Here is a 19,280-nt window from a genome sequence, read left to right as displayed (position 1 = left end):
TTCTGATAGGTCAATAATATTCTATTGTATGTATAGACCACATCTTCTGTATCCACTCATCTATCAAAGGACATCATGGTTTCTTCCACAGTTTGGCTATTGTGGACATTTCTGGTATGAACACTGGGGTGCAGGTGTCCTGGCATTTCACTACATCAGTATCTTTGGGGTAAATACCTAGTAGTGCAATTGCTGGGTCATAGGGTAGCTCTATTTTTAACCTCTTGAGGAACCTCCACACAGTTTTCCAGAGTGGCTGCACCAGTTCACATTCCCACCAACAGTGCAAGAGGGTTCCCCTTTCTCCACATCCTCTCCAACATTTGTTTCCTGCCTTGTTAATGTTCGACATTCTCACTGGTGTGAGGCGGTATCTCATTGTGGTTTTGATTTGTATTTCCCTGATGGCAAGTGATGCAGAGCATTTTCTCATGTGCTTGTTGGCCATGTTTATGTCTTCTTTGGTGAAATTTCTGTTCATGTCTTCAGCCCATTTCATGATTGGATTGTTTGGTTCTTGGGTGTTGAGTTTGATAAATTCTTTATAGATCTTGAATACTAGCCCTTTATAAATGTAACTGCAAGAAATGATTTGCTTTCCATGCCATCCTACCTTTTTGTAAGTGTTTTTGGAACTTGGTATTACATGTCCACAACTCATGCTTTCTTTCTGACTCCTTGCCTTTATCCTTCGTTACTCAGTTTGGTCTGATCCTCTACTGACATCAGTGTCTAATTCTCAGTTCTGCATGGGTTGATTCCTTTTCTAATTATACTTTCCTTTCTGCCTTCTAACACCATGCTATGATGGGTGTTCAGAAGCAGGAGTTCTGTGAAAGCAAACCCTTTTCATCCTCTCTTGCTCCTTGGCTCTACAACTGTGATCCTTCAAGTTTTGATTGGAGTCTATTCTTTGGTCGTCAACTCCTGCCAAGTTCAGTAGTTAGGATGCTTGCATGTGGTCTCGTTATTTCGTTTGGAGTATTATCCATTTTTAGATCACTAGGCAACTTTCCTTCTAAAAATATAAAAACTCCACCATAAATCAAGCATAAGTAATAGGCATTAGGTTTTGTGTTTTTCTTGTTATTTTTGTTTTGTTTTATTTTGTTTTCTGCTCCTTGGATTAATGCAGTGAATTAAAAGTTAACTAACATCCATTATCCACATGAGCACGTATGGAGTTTTTCAGGAAGGACTGTTGATGGCATCAACTTTGTAGCCATTTTGCATGTCTGGGTAGCTACACATGTACACACGTACACACACACCTGTGCATACCTCATTTTCATACATACAATAGATTACTTGTTTGTTCCACCTTTTTCCTCCTCCCGCTGCAAAAGTGTTCCATTTCCATTGGACTCTGATGGAAAATGTTCCCAAGTGAAAGGGAGCATTTGGTCATCCAATGAACTGAAGCTGCAGTGATTACACATTTAGAGTTGTCAAGAAGAAGGAGATTGATTTCTGAAAATGGAATCAAATGGCAACTGAAAGTGTTAGCTTCAAAACTATCTCCCCCTTCTGTTTGACATCGATCTTTCCCGCATGTGCCAGCTCATTATCTGGTGGGCAGAGGAGAATTGCTACTTGACGTCATCTGTGGCAGTTTTACAAGGGAGAGCGGAAGGGCAGACTGTCTGGTACAATGCTCTGATTGACAGAGGCTTGTAGCCCACAAATGATGGCGTGATATACCCATATGGGAAGAAAAGTATTTATTGGTGGACTAAAGCTACGTTTAAATAGCTAGAGATCATGTTATAAATGGTAAGAAAACCCACAATGGGCAATTCTAGTCTAGGCTAGTATTTAAAAGAATAGGCTTGTATTAACATGGCATTTCCCAGCTCATACTTTGGTTTTCTCTGCAGCTTGAAGACAATTTAATTTCAGTTGGAGTCTTTGTAGTGCTCTGGTGCATTTCCAAGGACAGATTAAAGACAATTCTTAGGCCATGGAACATATCACAGTTACCAAGTTAGGACCTGGTAATTGGTACCAATGAATGAATGCATTTACTCTGGGAGGGTTCTGAGATCAAATAGGTCTAATGAAATTGCTTTAAATGGATCCTTCACCTCATTTAAAAAAGAGTACTGTAGCCCCATCAATTTACTTTGAAGGTTTTTTTTTTTTGCCATCTGGAGAGATTGGTGCATACGCTCATTTTTGATAATATCAAGGGGGCTCCGCCCTGTATTACACGTATGTCTGTCTGTCGAAGTGTGCTTACAGTGTCTGGGAATTGTGTACCCCTGGCTTTTTGCATTAAAATTGGAGAGGATACAGCTTTCCTGGAATAGGAATCCTATGGCATGTGGAACAAAGAGTTGCCTGCTTCTAGGCAGAGTATACTAAATAGTACATCGGAATGCAATGCAGCCTATGCACACTGAGTTCACAGATCCAGTTTTTAAGGAAGGAACACAGAATAATTCTTTTGTCATCTTGATGTAAATCTTACTTTTTAAATCATACCTCACATCTTCCCTTTGGTTCTCAACCATTCTCTGACTTCTGTGCCCACCAATGTGATCATTACATTCAACAGATAAACTTGTCTGGTACCTAAACTAGCCTGGCGCCTTTCATACCCTATGGTATGAAAAAGATAAAAGCCATAATAAGCAGAAATCCTCACAAATTTCTCTCTCACTCCCTTAGCAAAAACGATTTAAAGAGAGGTTTGTACTACATTGCCCTTCCTTGTTCTCTGCTTGTTCTCCACCTACTACAACCTAGCTCCTACCCACTCTCTTCAACTAAAAAAAAAGTTCTCCCATTAAAATCAGCAATAACTTTCTAGCTGGTAAGTTAAAGCACCATTTCCCTGCCTTGCTCTACTTGCTCTCCATAGTATTTGTCATTATAGTGCACACTTCCTTTCTCTTTTTCCTCTTCCTTCAAATCCAAAGACTGTATCTAACATTTTTCTCCCAATGTCTCAGACTATTGCCTTTCTGTTTGCTCCCGGGACTCCTTTGCTTCTGCTTGCATGAGATAGAGGTGAGGGGATGTAAATATTCTTGGAGTCACATAGCACGTGGGGCAGGAGAGTTCACCATCACCCATTAATGTTGGCTTTCAGCTCTGTTTCCTGTCAGGCTTGGTGTATCCCCTCTGTTAACTATTTTACCTCCAATAGAAAGTGCTCAACTCATTATCTGGCACATAGTATGTGCTTAATTAAAATCAGTTAATTATGGATGCATTTAAATGATCTAATACAAATATTTCCAAAACTTTCTATAATTTGCATTAGCCATTAATTTTCAATAAATTCCTTCCTTCTCTTTAAAACAATTCAATTTGTATCCAAATTCATATCACCTGGGTATTATCCTATGGTACTCTATATTTCCTCTATATTAAATCATTTCCACTTTTGGACTTGGGTCAATAGTTCTTTATATACTTCATCAGAGTTCCAGTAAAGCCTCTCGATAATTTATTGTATAACTTAAAAAAATTAATAGGATACAGAGGATAAGTCAGAAGAATTTTACAGTAAAATAAAAGGTATTTTTGAAATGAGATGGAATTCAAAGTCACATAGTAGCTTTGATTGGGGATTTAGCGGACTGAACATTTCGATCAAAAATAGAAGTCACCAGGAGAAGCATTTGTGGCTTTAGTTTTCATCTCAGAGATAGGATCTGCTGCCAAAGTCTTTGACAAGGTTGCTAATGAGACCAAACAATGGGCCATATCCTCTGACTGGTATAAGCAGGCAATGGATATTAAAGCAAACAAACAAACAAATAAAAACAATGCCATGGAGAAATGAGGCAGTGAGATTTAGTAGAAAATATATAAGACCTGGATTCAAGTTATACTTCCAGCACTCATTGCTCTCTTTTAACTCACTGAACTCCTTTAATGGGGTCCTACAAGTTGGGAAAAATTCTACCTACCTATTTCCTGATGCTGGAAAGTTGTTTGTGGGTAATACCATTATATTTTTGTAGAAGACTATTTAGATGACGCTGTATTGATCAAATAATGTATTACCTGTTGGCCAATTTGAGTTGTCTTTTTTCTAAAAGACAATAACCTCATGAGCCAGGTAGTTCATTACCATGCTACCTGGAGTATAAAGCTCTAGAATGATGGAAATTTCTATATTTTTTAAAAACGATTTTTATTTATTTATTCATGAGAGACACACACGGAGAGAGAGGGAGAGGCAGAGACACAGGCAGAGGGAGAAGCAGGCCCCATGCAGGGAGCCTGATGTGGGACTCGATCCTGGGTCTTGATCTGGGTTTCCAGAATCAGGCCCTGGGCTGAAGGCGGTGCTAAACTGCTGAGCCACCTGGGATGCCCAGAAAATTCCTATATTAACTGTTACTTTATCTTCACAAGTTTCACATTTTCATCTGAGAAATGAGGACATTAATGGTACCTCTCTCAAGGGAGAGTTGTAAAGATTACTTCAGAAAATACATCGATTTAATTGGTACTCAACATCTCTGCCTACCTTTCTATTCTCATTTCCAATAACTCTTCCTTATGCACCTTAAAAACTTGCCATACTGCACTATGTTCATGTTCTAGAATATCATCTTCTCTCATGCCTCCATGCTTTTGCACATATTCTTTCCTTTTCCAGGATATTGTTCCTCTCTTATTCCTTCCTGTCCATACTCTTCTTGCTAAAAGCCCATGTGCATCCATAAAGACAATTCATTTCTCCTTCAGGCGTTTGTCACTTCCAATTGCCAGCCAAGTAGGTAAGGGATAGATTTCTGTTTTGATTCTGTCTCTAGAATAATAAAGTTAACTCTAAAGCAGCACTTGGCTGTGGGAGCACTATTTTCCCTATGGTTTTAATCATCACAGGCAAGATAGGACATCACACAACATCTGCCACTATTTTCGCCCTCCTCTAGAACTTCTCTTTTACCAGTGCTAATGTTTGAAAAATATATGGGAAAGCACTGTTAAAAAATAAAGTGATATATAAAAATCATAGACTTACACTGCTTCAAACATCCTAGGAGCTCTAGAATGATGGAAAATTGTTGAAGTGTGAAGCATTCAACTTTATTTTTAATTTTTTAAAAAGATTTTATTTATTTATTCATGAGAGACAGAGAGAGAGAGAGAGAGAGACAGACAGACAGACACAGGCCGAGGAAGAAGCAGGCTCCATGCAGGGAGCCCGATGTGGGACTGGGCCCGGGAACCTGGGATCATGCCCTGAGCCAAAGGCAGATGCTCAACCGCCGAGCCATCCAGGCATCCCAGCGTTCAACTTTAAATTGCCTTTCTCTCTTTCTTTCTTTTTTTTCTCTCTCTCTTTTTTTCTACCATCTTAAACATTTTTAAATATAGCATTCAGTAGTGTTAAGAACATTTATATTGCTGTGTGACAATACATTGAACAATAAGTCCTCATTTCTCTCTCTCCTCACCCCCTGGGAACCACCTTTCTATTTTCTGTCTCAATAAATTTGACTTCCCTACATACCTCATATAAGGGGAATCATACAGTTTTTGTCTTTTTGTGACTAGCTTATTTCACTTAGCATAATGTTTTCAAGTTTCATCGTTGTAGCATGTATCAGAATTTCCTCCCTTAAGCTGAATAATATTCCATTGTGTGTGTGTGTGTGTGTATATATATATGTATATATAATATTTTTCTTATTCATTCATCTGCTGCTGGACACAGAGTTCTTCCATCTTTTGGCTATCGTGAATATGTTGCTATAAACATGGGTGTGCAGATATCTCTTTGAGACCCTATTTTCAATTCTTTTGGGTATATAACCCAAAGTGGAATAACTATATCATTTATTACTACATTTTTAATTTTTTGAGGAACCTCTATACTCTTTCCCATTGCAGCTGTACCATTTTACATTCTCACCAACAGCACACAAAGGTGACAATTTATCCACATCTTCACCAGCACTTGTTATTTTCTGTTTTTTGTTTTGTCTTAATAGAAGCCATCCTAGTGGGTATCCTCCACATTCTTTTGGGGGTCTACCACTAATTTTCTTAGTAGATCTTTCTCCTAGGAAATGGTGTCTCCCTAGCCACAAAGAGCAGGTCCAAAATACAGAGTTTCTTTATACCAATATAAGCTTCTGGGTCTCAAAAAACAAACAAACAAACAAACAAATATGTAGATGTGTTTGACATTTTGGCTACCAAACTCAAATTTCCAGCTATACATTCACTGTCTAGGATTTTTGTCCTGCCTTAATTTGAGACAACACACTATTAATTCTTTAGACTTAAGATTCTACTTAATTTTCCTTCCATTTATAAAATATTACTTCCTCAGACAAAATTAAGGTAGGTCTTAATCTTTTTTCCAAGACATTCTATATATTGCTTGAGTTCATCCATTACATTATGATTGTTGGCTTATAAATTTGTCTCTGAAGCAGATCTAACAGACTCAATTACCCTTCTCCTTTTTGTTCTTACTAAAACAACTATGGCCTTCTTTTGAATAGCCTATATCCAACTAACAACCAACTCTCTGGAATCTAAAGCCACTCATATGACATAGTTCTAATGAACGAGAACAATGGCAACATTGGTGATATCTGAGTAAGTTTTGGTTTCCTAACATGGGTATCATTCCCTCCTTCATAATTGGAGTATAATGAGAAGCTAGACATGGAGCAGCCATTTTGGAGTTGTATGACAACCATGAAAAAAGAAGCCATATATGAAGGATGATGAAGCAAAAAGAAATGAAAGGAAGCTGTAGTGACATTATGGAACTTATGTACCATGTCTGGCTGTGTGTTATGAATTTTTTAACTATGACAAAATATCAACCTGTTTGGTAAGGCCAATTTCCTGATTCTTTTTAACTTCACAAAATACATAGAAAATGATAATATTTGAAGCTTTCAAGGAAATGGCAACTCATAGACAAAGTTGAATATTTAAAATTATCTCTTTGCTCTCAAGTAGAGAAATGAAGGGTTCATTATCTTGTCACACCTATATATAACCCACTGGTGAAACAAGAATGTCCTATACATCACACCTGTTGGGAATCTCTGACTAAGCCAGACTAATCACATTACTCTTTCAGAAAGCTGCACACAATTTCTTACTAACAGAATTTCTCTAGCTGAACAATGAAGTTACTTAGGGAAGAACAATACATTATTCATCATGTTTCTTACCTTATATGCTGCTAGGAACTTAATAGTTACTCACTAAGTTTTTATTGAATAAATGAGAGGAGAAAAACAACTCCTTGTTCCAGACTGACTGGTTTACTCACAGTTCTGGATCTTGCTCATTTCTGAGTCAAAATCTTTATTCAGCTTCCTCTAACCTGGAAAAAACTTCTGACCCCCTCTCCGTGTAGCCAACTCCTACCCATTCTTCAAAGTCCTTTTCAAGTCTTTCTCTTCCATGAAAGCCTCCTAATCATTTTGGCTCAGATCACACCACTTTATTGACTTTTCTGTCCTCCTATAACTCTTGCTGAAAAAAAGGTTCACTGTGGCCTTACTCATATGCATATACTCCAACTAATGACCTTTTCCATGTTGTCATATGCTAACTATATTTTTCTACTGACAAACTGTTGAACTTAGGATAGTCTTTTCTTAAAAACATATTTCATGCCATGAAAATACAACTAGTAACAAAAATACATGAGGAAATTAATCAAATTTAAAAAACACTAAACAATGTAAACATTTTATTTTAAATGTGGTTTTGGGGGCAGCATTCTGTCTGAGATGGATCAGCTGTGGTTTTTCTGTTTTGTTCTGTTTTTTAATATGGATCTAATAAAGTTGGGCTAATTGCACCAAATTGAGCAGAATCTCCCTAGAGATTCTAGCAGATTTGCCCAGGATTTTCAGGGCCCCAGATTCTTAGAATTGGATTTAAAGATATTATCATCTGTCCCAAAATTTTTACTGAAAATTTGACTTGAAAATAGGCTTATTCTGGATTGTACTGTTTGCTTATCTTTTACATATTCATATTAAATAATGGCCTTTATTATAAGGAAATTTGCACCTTTACTTTCATTCCTTGTTAACTGGATGGGTTGATACATAATTTAAATTTGTTGAGTAAACACTCATGCCTTATAAATATATATACTTAATTTTGGGTTGTACTGTTTGCTTATCTTTTACATATTCATATGAAATAGTTTTTAATGTTAAAGAGCAGTTATATTACAATATCTTCAAAACTGAAGGGTCCCCTCACTGGCTAGAGATAGATTGTCCATTGTTCAGTAAAATTTGCCCCTGACTGATTCAGGGTAGTTTATTTTGAAAGGTTGGTTCCTTTCCTTTTTGTAAGAAATCCACAAAAAGGAAGCTTTTGGCTTACCTACCAGGTAATACTGTCACATGCATTCAACTTACAACTGTTTTTGAATTCAGAACCATAAGACTCTCTGCAGGTATGGCTTTCAATAGATTGTAAAGTGCTTCAACAGATGGGACATTGCTATTAGCATGGATAATATATTTTTATTGTATTGGTGTTGAAAGTGATTTTTCAGAAAATGGCTTAGACAAATGTTTGTGTTATCTGTCCAGTTAATTCATGAAAAAAAGTGCAGCCTGGCTTTCAGGAGCAATTCTACTTTGATTGAATATTTTTTATTAAATATTTAATTCCTATGAATGTCTTACCACATTGTTGGAGATCTTCTGGTTATTTTCTTTTTGAAGTCATTGTTATTAAATTATTTGACTTAATAATGACTTCTGACTAATCCAGAAATTCATTTTAAACTCACAGCTACATGTCTTATTATATTTCAGGTGATTCATTAAAAAAAAAAAAAAAAAAAAAAGAACATCTCAACAAAGGCCTTTTCATATTCTCACAGATATCATGGAATGTAGGTCAAGGGGTCATACTTATTAGATGAGATGCTATAGCTGGAGCCCTAAAACCAAATGAATTGTTCACTCCTCAACCTGAGAATTAGACACAGAATAGCAATGTCACCTATTTATTTATTCCACCAGGAAACTGTCTCTCATGTAGCAGTCACTATGCTAGGTGTTGGTACACACACACATACACACACACACACGCACAAAATAATAAATTTTAAAAAAGAGAGAGTTAAGAAGACAAGGAAATGACTGACATTTAAAAGTATAATTTCGGGGATCCCTGGGTGGCTCAGTGGTTTGGCGCCTGCCTTTGGCCTGGGGCGCGGTCCTGGGGTCCTGGGATCGAGTCCCGCATCTGGCTCCCGGTGTGGAGCCTTCTTCTCCCTCTGCCACTCTCTCTCTCTCTCTCTCTCTCTCTCTGTCTATCATAAATAAATAAATAAATAAATATTAAAATAAAATAAAAATAAATAAAAGTATAATTTCACCTTCCTATGATTAGGGAGATGTAATACTAATACTTATGAACTGTGTGGCCTCGATACACTACTTATTCTGTTTCAGCCCCAATTTCTCTATTAAGATGGGAGATATTAACCATATATACCTCCAGAATTGATGGAAAAGTGAAATAGGATATGATTGCCTGATACAAATATGATAAATAAAAACAAAAGCTAAAGTTTTGAATAACTTGGAGTTTACCATACCAATATTTACCATATTTAGTTTACCATTTATATCATTTATATCATTCCCCAAATTTCTCAGCTGATAAATATTATAGCAAACATTTATATATCTCATATTCCTTGAGTCTTTAAAATTTCCAAACTCCTATTTGTTGTTATTAATTTAGGTGGGGAGTAGGGAAGTCATTATAGCCATTCTTGGTTTGGTAGACCATTCCTACTTGACATTTTCTTTGTCTTTGGTTTCCTGAATCAGTTGGAAAATCTATACTGCTAATAACAACATCCCTCTACCAACAAATAAAACAAAACCAACAAAAAACAAATCCATAGAAAAAGCTGTATTAGTTTCCTATTGCCACTGTAACAAATTACCACAAACCTGGTGGCTTAAAGCACAGCAATTTATTCACTTACAAATCTGGAGGTCAGAAGTTTAAAATAGGTAAGCAGAGATGTCTTCCTTTCAGATGCTCTCAGGGAGAGTCTATTTGATTGCCTTCCAGAGGCCACCCACATTCTTTGGCTCATGGCCCCACATCACTCAACTGCTTCTGTTGTCACATTGTCTTCTCTGATTCTGATTTTTCTGCCTTCCTATATTATAAGGCCCTTTGTGATTACCATAGGCTCACTTGGATAACTCAAGATATTCTCACATCTCAAGATCCTTAATTTATTCATGTCTACAAACCTCTTTTTGCCATGTAAATAACATACCACAAGTTCTAGGTGTTAGGCCTTGCATATTTTTGGGAGACTATTATTTTCCCTATCATAATACCATAGGAAGATGAAAGGAAATCTGAAACACGGCTATATTTTCAGGAATTAGTTGGGATGGCAGGAAATAGATTAAGCACAGACAATGAACACACATGATATTATCTTTCAATGGATATAATAAATTCTGTTATGATTCATTGGGAAAAGTCAATTTGGGAATTATAGAATTTTGTTGTAAGAGCAGTATTTTTGCACTGAGTACCAAAGAATAAACTAGAACCTAGCTGACTGAAAATGGCCTGGTAGACATTGTTGGTAATTGTGTTTTAGGAAACAAGATAGTTAGAAATTACAGGGAAGAGTTAAAAATTAGCATGTGGATCTATCATGAAATAGTACTAGTTCATTATTTTTTACAGTAATAGAGACATCACAAAGAAGTTTCTTGTATATTATTTTCTATTTAATACTCTAAGCAGCCTTGTAAGGTAGATTAGGAATGTATTTTTAACCCTGTATTACTGACAAAACACTGAGGATCAGTGATACTAAATAATGAGCTCATGGTTATAGGCTGGAATGCTGAGGATCTGACTGGCACAATTCAGGTCTGTGCATTCTGATGCTTGAGGGTATCTGAGATCCATTTGATCTCTGAAGTAGCTGAATGATCCCTTTCAAGTCTTGTTTATGCTGTGGTTGCCCCTTGACATTCTGGAGGACTATACCTTAAGACTGCAGAAAAGTCTCTAAATTAATAAGTAATGCCCTATTTTCTTATTTCTAATATCACTGTTAATGCAATTCATCACATCAGAGAGGTGAGCTACTACTACTTGAATATTTTACTTTTTATTTTACTTTCTGCCGTGACCATCAGAAAAATGAACTGTTAAAGAAAAAGAAAGAGTAACTTTTGTCTTTCATTTTCTGGACCATTTCTAATAAAGGACCAAACGTTTTTATCACTCTTGAAGATGACCTACCTGCAATTGTTCTGAGGAATTATTAATCCCTGTTAAATAATGAACCACTTGTAGCTGCTCAACATTATGGGACAATTACTAGAAGCCACTCATATGAGAAGCAGCAACTCTGAAAATTAAACCTACAAACAGAAGCATCTGCCCATCTGGCTCTCAACATGGACTCACAATCGATAAGCCACATCTCCCCATTAGGCCCCCTGTAGGACTCCTACTCCGATGCCTGCCTCTGGAGGACAGGTGCTTGTATCTTGGTGCTCTCACTCTATCTTATGCCTTTTGTGTTTACCAGAGAGCCAATGTTTTAGGTCAGACCAACACAAGCATACTCTTAAAATTTGTTGCAAATTTTTTCCTCAGTTTCAACTGGTCTGGGGGATAGCAACTTATCTCTTTAAACTACCCCCAGAGGATCTCAAAGTGAAATTCCATCATTCCAAATTTAGTCTCTAAACGTAAGCAATTAGCATCCAGCTGTTTTCCTGTGGTGAAATAAAATCTTGATTTTATGTTAAGGTAAGAGGTTCTGTTTATTTAAAGATATGTAGTGAACAACAAAATGTATCAAATAACTCCCTGGGCTCTCCAGCTTGGTAGAACCCATGATTCAAATGTGTGCATTGGCAACATAAATCACAGTGTGTCCTAGGTCACCAGTTTCATTCTTTCATGGCCGCCTGCGCAATTTCCTCCCAAATATCTTCTGAATTGATTGCCTTAGGTAAAGTTATGTGCATTCATTAGTAGGACCATAGATAACTTATAAGTGAACTGAATAATGAAGAAAAACCCTCAGTTTAGCCACAGGATCCTGCTATTGCAGTTAATGAGGTGCCAAGCAAGGAGACTCTTTACATACCCCATTTCAGTACACAGCTCATCTTCTCTCCCTTCCACAGACTTTGTGATTTCATTTTCTCAAATACAGCATAAGGGGCTGTTACCTTTACTTTGGAATATTATTTTTTTTCTTAATAAATACCTTGGTGTATATCACTGTCCAGTGAGGCTTATAGACTAAGGGGGAAGAAAAGCCAACAAAACAGAACAGCGGGTACTCTGTCATTTTGAAAGGTTCCAATTGCATAGGCTGTTATGACAAAGACTTTGCTGTATTTTGTATCAACAGCTTGTCACGTGGCTTCCAGTTCATAGTCTGTGTCATTATTTCCCAAAATGAATTTGCTTATCTGCTCTTCCCTTTATGGGTAACACTACCTAGGAAACCAAGCTCACCCTGTTTTGTGTGAATTCTGTTTCCCTCCGTTTTGAGTATTCTATACGGGTGTGAATAATATAATGCACGTGTCTGGTAAATGGCTCATTTTAATCTGGCTCTTCTGTCTCTGTGATGCCTCAGACCTAAGGGAAAAACTTTGACTTTTGATTATTTTCTTTTATTTCACTTTGCAAGCTCTCATTTTACTGCCCTCTGCCAAAAAGCAATTAAAAAAAAAAAAAAAAAAAGCACTGCTATTTGGTTTCTTCATCATTTAAAAGCCTATGGTCTGAGATCCTTCTTCCCACTCAGCTCCCACATCAAAAGCAAGTGACCTTTCCTCAAGCTGAATATTGTTCTTTGCTTTGATGCTCAGATCCCTACCATTTTGCACACTCCTGATACTATTGTCTCTTCTTAACTGCTGTTGACAGAGCCAACCCCAGGATAAAGCCAACCAAAGCAACTGCTCTGGGCTCCAGCACTAGGTCCCATCACACTTCTGTGACTAGACTACGGGTCAGAAAGCTAGGGTGGGGGTTGGCAGGAAGGTAAGGAAATAGTGAGGGGAAGGTCTTTGATAGAATCAGAGTTTACATTTTCAATAATTTACCAACTTTTCTTTCTACTTCACATCCCTTCCCTTTTTTATCCCACTTCCCCCCCAAAAAAACTATAAATGATACTATTTTATCCATGCATTAATACATCTCTGTATCAGTTTTGATTTCAAGCAATCATCATCAACTCTGGTTGTGTTCAGCTAAAGTAAAATGTATGGGGACTCACAATAGTATTGAGTGGCAAGTATAGAAAAATGATAGGAAACAAGCAGGACCACCTGAGGGCTAGCAGTAGGCGCCCCATCAAAGATAATGCTGCAGAATCAGTCTGATCTACATGCTGCTAGAACAGAGGTGTATACCAGGGCAACTTTAGATGTCAAACCTCAGGAGGGGTGAGTCTGAATGACCACAACTGTTGTTAGTCCAAACTAAGTCTTTGTGTGAATTAGAACATGGCACCTTATCTGGGGAGAGACACTTACGCAGACCCCAGCTGACTTTGAGTCTCCATGGACCTTCTTGACCTTTTGCCCTCATGAATAAGGAATGACCTGCATCATCATTCTCATGACTCCACAGCTGGGCCATGCCTGATTGAAGCAGGAAGGGGAGGGGAGGATTCATTCCGCCTTCTTAGGGGGAGGTGGGCCCGGCATACAGTGGGGAGTTCCCAAAAAGGAAAAGTAGAGGAGGGTAATTGAAAAGAGGTTTAAATATTGGAAAAGTATTGCGAAAGATTCATTGCATATCCAGAGATCTAAAGATGTCCTTTGTTACATTCTTGTACTTCATCTTTTCCTTTAATGAAAATACAGACTCCCGATATAGACAAGGATATAAAGGATTTCTCTCTTTAAGATTTGTATGGGCTCCGATATCCCTAAGTTCAGCTTCCATAGACTTTCATAAGACCTCGAATAATTGATATTACAGGAAAATGATAAATTTTCAGTGTTAGGCAACTGGGAAATCATTTTGCCTTTATTTATTGGAGCATCTTTAGGGAAAGATAATGATACAAACTATACAGTTTAAGAGTTGTGATATTTAATACATGAGTGCTTAAACCAAAGTTTGGTTTTGCTTAAATTAACTACATGCATGTTAAATTTGTAATCATATGTTCTTGATATATCTGGAATAAAGTAGTATAACATCCTTGTAATATTTTTATATATATGTTTGTAATAATCCGGTAACTTTCTGATTAAACATAGATTTAACACATACTTTTCACTTCTGCCCACTGCCAAAACCTCATTAAGTAAAGGAATTTGAAATGGTAAAAACACAGAAGAAAGATAATGCACGAGAAGACAATAAAAGACTGAAGTGGCAAGTACTTGAGTAAATAGAAAGTAAATGGAGAAGTTAGTAGAGCTGAGAAAGTTGACTAGAGAAAAAGGCAATGAGAACTGAGCTTAGTTTTCTCTCCAGATCCTGGGACAGGATCACATAAATCAGGGGAAGATGTGGTGCTGCAATCAGGAAGCTGGTGGGGAGTCTCTATAGAGACAGGTAAGATCTTCTCCTCTGGTGTGTTGGGTCAACAGACTCACCCATCCCTAGTCTGATAGGCGACTGCCGGTTCATTCTGAATCAGAACAAGAGGTCCTGGGCTCATGGACAGGAGGTAGAGCAGAAGCAGAAGAGAGGAGCCAAACTGAAAATAGAAGATTTAATAAAAATCTATACATTGAACTGCGCAGCTACTAGCACCCTGCTATCGCTTGGCATATGTGGCCACTAGGAGATTAGAGGGGTTTTGTTTTGTTTTGTTTTGTTATTCTGGTGGTGGGGAGAAATGGAAAGCCTTGGGGTGGGTGGTAAGGTGGGGTTTCCAATATGAAATTAAAGGATTCCCAATAAGTCATTCTCAAGGACAAGATTCTCAGCTGGAACTTTCCATCCCCTTACACAGAGCTTCCATTTAGGCTTCTAATGCCTCTCTCTTAAAAATGAACAGAAAACAAAATCTCTGGCTATTGAGAGAAGTGCCACTTAGAAATAAAAGCACCAAAGAGAGAGAGAAAGAGAGAGAGATTGAAAAAAAAAAAAAAAGAACTCAGAGAAAACAGGGGATGCAGAGAACAGACAAAAGCTATAATTAAAACTATTATTTATGTTCTCAGATAAGTGAGAAGTCATCGCACTCAATAGGATATTATAAAAATGGAACTGTCAGCTAAATAGAGGTCTTAAAAACTAGAAATATGAAAATGGGATGAAAGATTCTTCTGAAGAGCTATATGATAAAACCAAGGTATCCTCAGAGAAAGCAGAACAAAATTAAGTGGAAGTTGCAATAGACACACAAAAATAAGAATATTAATAGGTCAGTCCAGGAAGTCCAAAGGCTGACCAAAAAAAGTTTCAGGAAAAGATAACAGAAGGGAAGAAATTAGTAAACAATTAATATGAAAAAAATTTCTAAAACTAAAATACTTAAGTTTCCATATGAAAAAAGTCTAAAAATGCCCAGCACAATTATCTTTTTAAAAAATGACCACACTAAGGCCACTTAGTAGATCCCTTATAGATCACTGTAAGACTTCAAAATACTGGCAATAATGACATGCAAAAATTTTCAATTAACAAGCTGAAAGTTTACAAATGAAAAAAAAAAAAAAACAGGTTCAAACTGGAACTTCTTTTTTCAAATTGAATTTCTTAAAAGAAATAACCCAAAGCAAGAAATCAAGGAAGAAATGAAGACAGAATTGTAAATTTTCCAAACCAGAAAAAGACATCACAAGAAAGAAAAACTAGAGACTAATATCTCTCATGAACATAGATGCAAAAATCCTCAACAAAATACTAACAAATCAAATCCAGCAGTATATTAAACATTTATATAATACAGCCGAGTGGGATTTTTCCCAAATGTGCAAGTCTGGTTCAAAATTTGAAAATCAATTAATGTAATTCACCACATCACTAAGCTAGAGTAGAAAAATCATATTATCATATCAATGGGTGCATAGAAAGAAGTTGACAATACCCAAGACCCATTCATGATTAAAAATAACACAGCAAAAAAAAAAAAAAAAAAAAAAAAAAAAAAAAAAAAAAAAAAACCTCAGCAATCTAGGAATGGAGGGGAACTTCCTCCACTTTGATATGGAATATTTACCCAAAACTGTATAACTAACATTATATTGAATGTTGATAAATTAGGTGCTTTCCCCCTCAGATCAGGAACAAACAAGGATGCTCCTGTCACTATTCCTATTCAGAATCATAGTAGAAGGCCTATGGTGTGCAATAAGGCAAGACAGGTAAAGAAAGGTTTGGAAGATTGAGAAGGAAAAAAAATTCCCTTTGTTCATAGATCACATGATTGCCTATATAAAACATATAAAAATTTAACAACAAAAACAGGAACAAAACTGGTTATACCAAATGCTAGGGAGGATATGGGGTAAAACTCATTCATTACTGGGGTATGCAGCCACATTAGTAGACAGTTTGGCATTTTCATAAAAAGTAAAAATTTGGTCTTACCATGTAATCCAGCCACTGTGCCACTAGGTATTTATCCAAATGAGTTAATTTTTTTTCCTTACAAAAACCTGCACATTGAATGTTTATAGGAACTTTATTCATAATTGTCAAAATACTGGAAACTACCAAGGTATCCTTCAGAAGAAGATGGATAAATATTCAACAGAATATTATTTAGCAATACCAAGATAATCAAGCCATGAAAAAGACATGGTGGAAAATTAAGTGCATATTGCTTAGTGAAAGAGTCTCTGGAAAAGCTAAACATTAATGGATTCCAACTATATGACATTCTAGAAAAGGGCAAACTATAGAGACAGTACAAAGTGGTTACCAAGAGTTTGAAGGAGGAGAAGAGGACTGAATTAAAAATAAATTCTGGACCTTAAGAATTGAAAATTCTCCTACATGCAGAGTGAACTTATCCTTTCCCAAGATCCCCACAAGTCTTATCCCATTATGGAGTCAGGTTCAGGTCCAGGTCCTGAATATTTCATCATCCAAATTAGTTTGAAGTGCAATGGAGTAAGACGAGTTTCTCAGGGCAAGTTCCTCAGTCACAGTTTTTCAAAAATGACTTCTGATTTGAAGACTTGTGAATGAAAAGACAAGTTATTTGACCTTTCCATTTCACCCCTTCTATACACAGACCCCGTGATTGGATAATTGCAACTGAAAAACTGGGCAGAAGAGAAGCCTTTAGTAGTCACTGGTTAGTACAACTATGAAGTCTAGCTGAGCACCTGTTTGCAGTCCTTAATCAGGACTCTATTCTCCTTTCTGCAAGCAGCTCCCATACCCCCTGAGTCATTTTCCTTTTCTTTAGAGATCACCTGTTTGGTGGCTGAGAAGCAAATTCGGTCTGCTTCCTGTTCATGAAAGTTTGGGGACCCAGAGATCTTTTTTCAATGTAAATGATGTCTGTCTAATTCAGTCACAGCTGCAGACGCTTCTAACAATTATAGTTCTCTTAATAGCTTTCTGGGTTTCTTATAAATCTTATTGTAGTTGACTCCATGAGACAAAGTCACACCCATAGATCTTTCTGAGACAGGCTTCACTCTACTTTGGGTTGAATATACAGATCTTTTGGACAAGGCCTTTAATATTCTTAAAGCCTTTTGTCCAGCTGAGAGAGTCTTTCAGATGCAAACATAAATTTCTCTGGGGTGACAACCTGGACTCTTATTCTACTCTTAACTTAATCCAACCACCTAATCAAAAGGGTTTTTCTCCTTTCTCTTACAACATAGCCAGTCATAGTACTTAATATGTCGTGATTATTTTCTAGTTATTGAAAAAAAAATTAATGTTTATCTGCCTCTGTTTAATAAAATCTAAAATCATGGGGTGGGGACTTTGTTTTGTTTTCCATTGTGTATCCAGACCCTAATCCAATCTGCGTTATGTAGTGGCCCATAAATGTCTGTGGATGAGCCAATAAGCGAGCATTACTACTAATAGTGATATTTATACTACTTTTGCTATGGTTATTGATTTAATAGTAATTACAATTACAATAGAAACTCATTTAGGAACACAGCTACATGTTTCCATTAGAGATGAGTCCAGGGTTAATTATAGGCCCCTTGTGGCCATACCAAAGCAGAGAGGGTGGGGATACATCCCAAAGGTCCCATTATGCTTTCCTTTGGCCTAAATCTATATGAGATTTCCACATTGGTAGAATTAACTATTCTTATTCTCAGTTTCTTACTTATCCATAAAACTGTCAGAAAAATTAAAAATAAATTTCTATATAGCATCTGACAGAGGAAGCTCTCAATATAGTGCAGTTTGTAGTATTGCAAAGGGAGGGAGAGAAACTCTATCTTTGAAAGTATTCTTATATTTCATTCATCATTCATAACTTCCTTAACCAAAAATTTGGTCTTGAAATGTATCTTCAGATTGTGGTTTTTTTTCATTATTAGACACATTGATGTGCTTCTCTTAATTTAAACAGATTCCCACCATAAAATATTCAATTACAAGAACAACAACTAATAGAAAAGTATTGCTTATAGCAAAATTTTACCTCTTATTAAAATAGATGTTGAATTAGCTAATGGGAACTTATAGTCTAGTTGCAGTTAGGTTAAACCAGATTGAAAAAATTGGGACATTTCCATTTTTCTGTAAACACCCTCTGACACTATCACTCATTCTTGGAAATTGAATAGAAATGCTAGTATGTTGGAATTATTTCCCAGCTCTGTCTTTGTTTTCTGTCTTCATGACATCTACACACACAGCCACATATTTGTTTTCAGGGGCAGCATTAGCCCAGAGCTTCTTCACTCTGATTCCCTGCATTTATTTTAATACTTTATATAATACTCAACTCTCATGATATTATAGTAGGGCTAGATAAACATTTTCTGCAAAGCACTACAGATTAAATATCTTCATTTCTGTGTGGTCTTGATCATAACCTTTTGCCTTACAGAAAAACAGTAGCACAAAAAGCAGACAATATGCAAACAAATAAGCATGGCCATGTTCCAATTAAACTTTCCTTATGGATCATGAAATATAAATTTCATACAATGTTCACATGTTATGAATGATCATCCTTCCTTAACACTTCAAAATATTTTAAAAAGTTAACTCGTAAGCTAGATCAAAACAGGTGATGAGCCAGATTTCACCCACAAGCCGTAGTTTGCTGATCCCTGTAATATACCGACCCAGGAGACTAAGTCACAAAACTTTCCCAAAGT

Source organism: Canis lupus, chromosome 15 (genome assembly GCF_011100685.1).
Source record: "Canis lupus familiaris isolate Mischka breed German Shepherd chromosome 15, alternate assembly UU_Cfam_GSD_1.0, whole genome shotgun sequence".
Classification (NCBI taxonomy): Eukaryota; Metazoa; Chordata; class Mammalia; order Carnivora; family Canidae; genus Canis; species Canis lupus.
This window is presented reverse-complemented; position numbering follows the sequence as displayed.